Source organism: Lissotriton helveticus (genome assembly GCF_964261635.1).
Source record: "Lissotriton helveticus chromosome 1_1 unlocalized genomic scaffold, aLisHel1.1 SUPER_1_unloc_51, whole genome shotgun sequence".
NCBI classification, from domain to species: Eukaryota; Metazoa; Chordata; class Amphibia; order Caudata; family Salamandridae; genus Lissotriton; species Lissotriton helveticus.
In genome coordinates, this window is record NW_027611694.1 from 368,374 (window position 1) to 374,196 (window position 5,823).

A 5,823-nucleotide genomic window follows, 5' to 3' on the forward strand; every position below is an offset into this window, starting at 1 on the left:
ACTTCTCAGTTTAATCATTAAATATCAGACTAACTCTTTATCACTGCATTGCTAAGAACCTATACAAATAGATTTGAGAAAAACTTCAGTCACAAAATAAGTTGCTGCCGGAGAGGCTATAACCAAAAGACTATTATCTGCTACAAACATTTCGACATGTGTTACAGGGCTGCTTCCAGACATATTTTGCTCAATTCAAGTGTTAAGACGATTACACACAATATCTTTTAGAGATAAATGCTGAACATTATCTAAACAAGCCCGACTCTAAAATCAGGTTCACTCTTACCGTGGCATATAAGCAAGAGAAATCTAAATGTAGAGATATTAACTCTAGGAATACACCTTTTAAAAACACGGGCTGTGAGAACAATTTCAGTGTTCAAACCTGCCTCAATCAAAGCAAAATAACCCAAGTTGGGGAAAAAGTTACCTGAGCCAAAAAAGATTAAGCCATAAATCTCATCTCACTGAATTTGAGAGAATGCACACTGGGAAAATCCTCTCTCAGTGCTCTGAATGCCAAAAAAGTTTCAGCAGTAAATCTTATCTCACTGAGCATATGAGAATCCACACTGGGGAAAAACCTTATCAGTGCTCTGAATGCCAGAAAAGGTTTAGCTTAAAAGCGAGTCTGTATCGACATGTGAGATTCAGCCATAAATCACATCTCACTGAATTTGAGAGAATGCACACTGGGAAAAACCTCTCTCAGTGCTCTGAATGCCAAAAAAGTTTCAGAGATAAATATTATCTCACTGAGCATATGAGAATCCACACTGGGGAAAAACCTTATCAGTGCTCTGAATGCCAGAAAAGGTTTTGTAACAAACAAAGTCTTTCTCGACATGTATTAACCCACTCTGTAGAAAAACCTTACCAGTGCTCTGAATGCCAGAAATGTTTCAGTTTAAAAAGTAGGCTCACACATCACATACGAATCCACACTGGGGAAAACCCCTATCAGTGCTCTGAATGCCAGAAAAGGTTTAGTTTCAAACCGCAACTTTATCGGCATGCATTAACCCACTCTGTGGAAAACCCTTATCAGTGCTCTGAATGCCAAAAAAGTTTCAGCAGTAATTCTTATCTCACTGAACATATAAGAATCCACACTGGGGACAAACCTTATCAGTGCTCTGAATGCCAGGAAAGGTTTTATAACAAAAAAAGTCTTTCTCGACATGTAATAACCCACTCTGGCAAAAAACCTCACCAGTGCTCTGAATGCCAGAAAAGGTTTAGTTTCAAAGAGAGTCTAAATCGACATCTATTAACCCACTCTGTGGAAAAACCTTACCAGTGCTCTGAATGCCAGAAATATTTCATTAAAAAAGGAGACCTTACTGTACATACAAGGACCCACACTGGGGAAAAACCTTATCAGTGCTCTGAATGCCAGAAAAGGTTTTGTAAAAAACAAAGTCTTTCTCAACATGTATTAACCCACACTGGGGAAAAAGTTTACCAGTGCTCTGAATGCCACAAATGTTTCAGTACAAAAAACAATCTCATTCATCATATAAGAACCCACACTGGGGAAAAACCTTATCATTGCACGGATTGCCAGAAATGTTTCATTAGCCAAGCCCAGCTCACTCTGCATAGAAGAACCCACACTGGAGAGAAACCTTATCAGTGCCCGGAATGCCAGAAATGTTTCATTGACAAAAACAGTCTCACTCATCATATAAGAACCCACACTGGGGAGAAACCTTTTCAGTGCTCTGAATGCCAGAAATGTTTCCGTGTAAAATTCAGACTCACTGAACATACAAGAATCCACACAGGGGAAAAACCATATCAGTGCTCTGAATGCCAGAAAAGGTTTTGTAAAAAACAAAGTCTTTCTCAACATGTAATGAACCACACTGGGGAAAAACCTTATACGTGTTCTGAATGCCAGAAAGGTTTCAGTTTAAAAAGTAGTCTCACAAAGCACATAAGAATCCACACTGGGGAAAAACCTTATCAGTGCTCTGAATGCCAGAAATGTTTCAAAAACAAACTCGGTCTCACCCAGCATATACAGACCCACACTGGGGAAAAACCTTATCAGTGCTCTGAAAGCCAGAAAAGGTTTTGTAACCAACAAAGTCTTTCTCAACATTCAATAACCCATTCTGTGGAACAACCTTATCAGTGCTCTGAATGCCAGAAATGTTTCAGTAAAAAAAGTAGTCTCACACGACACATAAGAATCCACACTGGGGAAAAACCTTATCAGTGCATTGAATGCCACAAATGTTTCAGTGAAAAAATCAATCTCACTCACCATATAAGAACCCACACTGGGGAAAAACCTTATCAGTGCTCTGAATGCCAGAAATGTTTCAGTGAAAAAAGACATCTCACGCTGCATATAAAAACCCACACTGGGGAAAAACCTTAGAGTGCTCTGAATGCCCAAAACATTTCAACCGTAAATCACTTCTAACTGCACATGTGAGATTCCACAATGGGGAAAAAAACCTTATCAGTGCTCTGAATGCCAGAAATGTTTCAGTGACAAAAGAAGTCTTTCTCGACATACAATAACCCACACTGGGGAAAAACCTTATCCATGCTCTGAATGTCAGAAATGTTTCAAAAACAAACTCAGTCTCACTCGGCATATAGGAACCCATATTGGGGAAAAACCTTATCAATGCTCTGAAGCCCAAAAGATTTCAAACTTAAATCACTTCTAACTGCACATGTGAGATTCCACACTGGGGAAAAAACCTTATCAGTGCTCTGAATGCCAGAAATGTTTCAGTGAAAAAAGAATACTCACTACACATACAAGAACCCACCATGGGGAAAAACCTTATTGCATTGAAAGCCACAAATGTTTCAGTGAAAAAATCAATCTCACTCACCATATAAGAACCCACACTGGGGGAAAACCTTATCAGTGCTCTGAATGCCAAAAATCTTTCAGCCGTAAATCTGATCTCACTGCACATTTGAGAATCCACACTGGGGGAAAAACATCAGTGCTCTAAATGTCAGAAAAGATTCAGAGGTAGTGATGGTTACATGCACCATAAGAAAACACCCCATCAAAAATACTTCAGTGCTCCAAGTGCCAGAAAAGCATCCATTTTAAATGCAATCTCACCTACATGAGAAGACGCACACAGGGAAAAAACATTACCTATGCTGTGAATGCCAGAAATTCCTATTTTTTGATAGGCACAGCCTCACTAACCATAATCCACTCCATACTGATGAAAACCTTATGAGTGCTCTGAATGCCAGAAAAGCTGCAGAGACAAACGTTATCTCACCTTGAGAAACTCCACACTGAAGAAAATCCTTATGCTGTAAAAGCTTGAATCTGAAAGACAGAGTTATGCTTCATGAGTGATCCCACTCTGGGGAAAAACCTTATGAGTGCTCAAAATGCAAGCAAAGTTTTGGTCACAAATTACGTCTCACTTGTCATGAGCAAACTCACACAGGAGAAAAAAGCCTTATGTGTGTTCTGAATGTCAGATAAGGTTTAATCAAAAATCAATGTCACTTCACATGAGAGAATTCACACTGGACTAAAGCCTTATACAGGAGGGGAAAGCCAGAAACGTTATACTCAGAAAGGAGATCTCACAAAACAATAGAAATGCACCCGCACCAGGTAAAAAGTAAGGCGTATCTTGAGTTGCAGAAAAGCTTCTAACAACCTGACTTTACATGAGAGAGCACATATTGTAGTTGCAATAGGATTATTCAAGAAATTCTTGCAGGATAACTTAGGCTGCCCGCAGGCAACCTCCAAAGAAATTTCAGGCCTTGAAAATGTTTTAATTGCAACAAAATCCACAATTTGAGTATCTGAAAGTTACAAAACTCTCAAGGTCTTTACTTGACACAGAGAAGTGTTAGTACTTGCAAACATCAATTAATTAACAAAAAATTCACAATATTAATGTCTTAAATTTTCTCCACTCAAAAGGTTTCTACTCACACTTGTTTCTTAACATATGACTGAAATCTAGATGTTCATGCTAAGATTAGGCCTAGGCGGTGTTCCTCAATGAAGAACTCGGCAAAGTGTCAAAAAAACTCAACCGCTCAACGTTGAGTTCTGCGAGCAGCAGAGTGCATTAGGGTCAATTTGAACCGCTTTTTCGGCGAGTAGCACGCTACTCCAGGATCCCAAAATGATTAGTGGTGAATTAGTGTAGGAAAATATGAAATGTATTTGAGAGCTGGACATGTTGGTCTGTTAGTTGGGTTGAAAAAGAGACTGGAGGGATAGAAGAGGGAAGGTTTTGCATTTATATAGTGCTTGCTGCCCCTGATGAAGTGTTGAAGCGCTTTTCAGCGAGTAGCATGCTACTCCGGAACCCAAAAAGATGAATAGATAGATCAATTATTGTGGGTAGGTTGTTTTATTATATAAATACAACTGTACGAACATTTATAAAATTCTCTTGTAAAGTTGTATCCAAGTGTCATGTATAGTCTCTGATAATAATGTATACAAAGTTGGCTTGCCATCAAGACTGATGCCCCGTAATATTGATGCAGAGTCAGTTGTGCTGAAGTATTTTAGACACTTGTTGAATTGTAACATCCACCTCATAGTGTTGTAGACGAATATAGGATCCTAGTGTAATTTTCCCGATTCACTTCTCTTGCAAGAGAAAGAAGACTGCTCAATAAATAACCTTTTTTTATTGAAAACACCCATCTCTCTATTTCTCTGCAAATCCTGGTGAAACAAAGCATGCACAATTGACTGAGTGAAATAGCAATCTATGGTTTCCGCAACTCTAGAGATATATTTCTTATTCTTGGGGAACAAAGTTGTCATGTTCATGCGGTTGTCAGAAACTAATCCCCTCTTGTGAATTCGAGAAAGTTTCTAGTGACCTCTGAGCTAGCTGGCATTCACAATTAAGTCTAACATATTCAATAGAGACCTAGTCGACTTCAGTCCTACGTCTAAACTATTGTTTATGTTATTCCAATACGCAGAGCCTATTGGGAATATAGGAACTACACTACAGTAGGTACTGTTGTTTGTATCATGTCCATATTGTAGGCAGACACAAACGCCGAAATAGTGCACTATTTATATTAAGCATAATGTAGGTGAACAGATCACAGTAACCACTGTACAAGCTGTAGTAGGTGCTTAGAAGTAGAGTGACATAGAGGGCAATAAACACTCCACTTACTCTGTCACTAGCTTAGTACAGACGAACGCCAAAGGCTTCGTACATGATGAAGCATCAGAGTGCACCCTCTTTCTGCGTCCCATGGGCATTTTGGCTTTTGTTCTACAGAAGAGGCTGCAGACACTTACATAGCCCTTTATGTAGTGTGGATCACATTGGAGAGATTCTCAGCGGGCATGCTTACCTTTGTATTGGGCATGGCCACATTCAAATGTGGGAAAACCTTTTGTCTTCCGACTGCACTGTATTATTGAAACGGGCGAAAGGGCAAACAAGCAGTGAGGAGATGCACTGATTGTATATCACCACCTGACAGGATGGTGACAGACCCCAACCACCTGCAGGGGAAACGTGCCACCTCGTTTAATAGCTGCCAGACGCTTTACTTTGTAAGCAGACTGGTGGTTTACAACTGTACCTACGTTGGGGCACCACATGCTTTTTCCAGCATAATCTGGTGTACTCCCCCTGTGTGACATGACAGCACCCACTGAAGACTGCACCGTTGTGTAGTCTGGGACAGGACAGTTCACCTTCCCTGTAATTCTGAACTGGGCCTTTAAATATGGTACTATTTTGTGTGCCTATTTAATTCAGGTATACAAAGAATGTGGTACTACTTGTATACTAAGGTACATAATGAGATTACGTAGAT

The 5,823-nt window shown here is 39.7% G+C and overlaps 1 pseudogene; it reads left to right on the forward strand.

Annotated features, from left to right (window-relative positions):
* Nucleotides 1–295: 295 nt before the first annotated feature.
* On the forward strand, nucleotides 296–4,603 carry LOC144806184 (uncharacterized; annotated as a pseudogene).
* The last annotated feature ends 1,220 nt before the right edge of the window (nucleotides 4,604–5,823 follow it).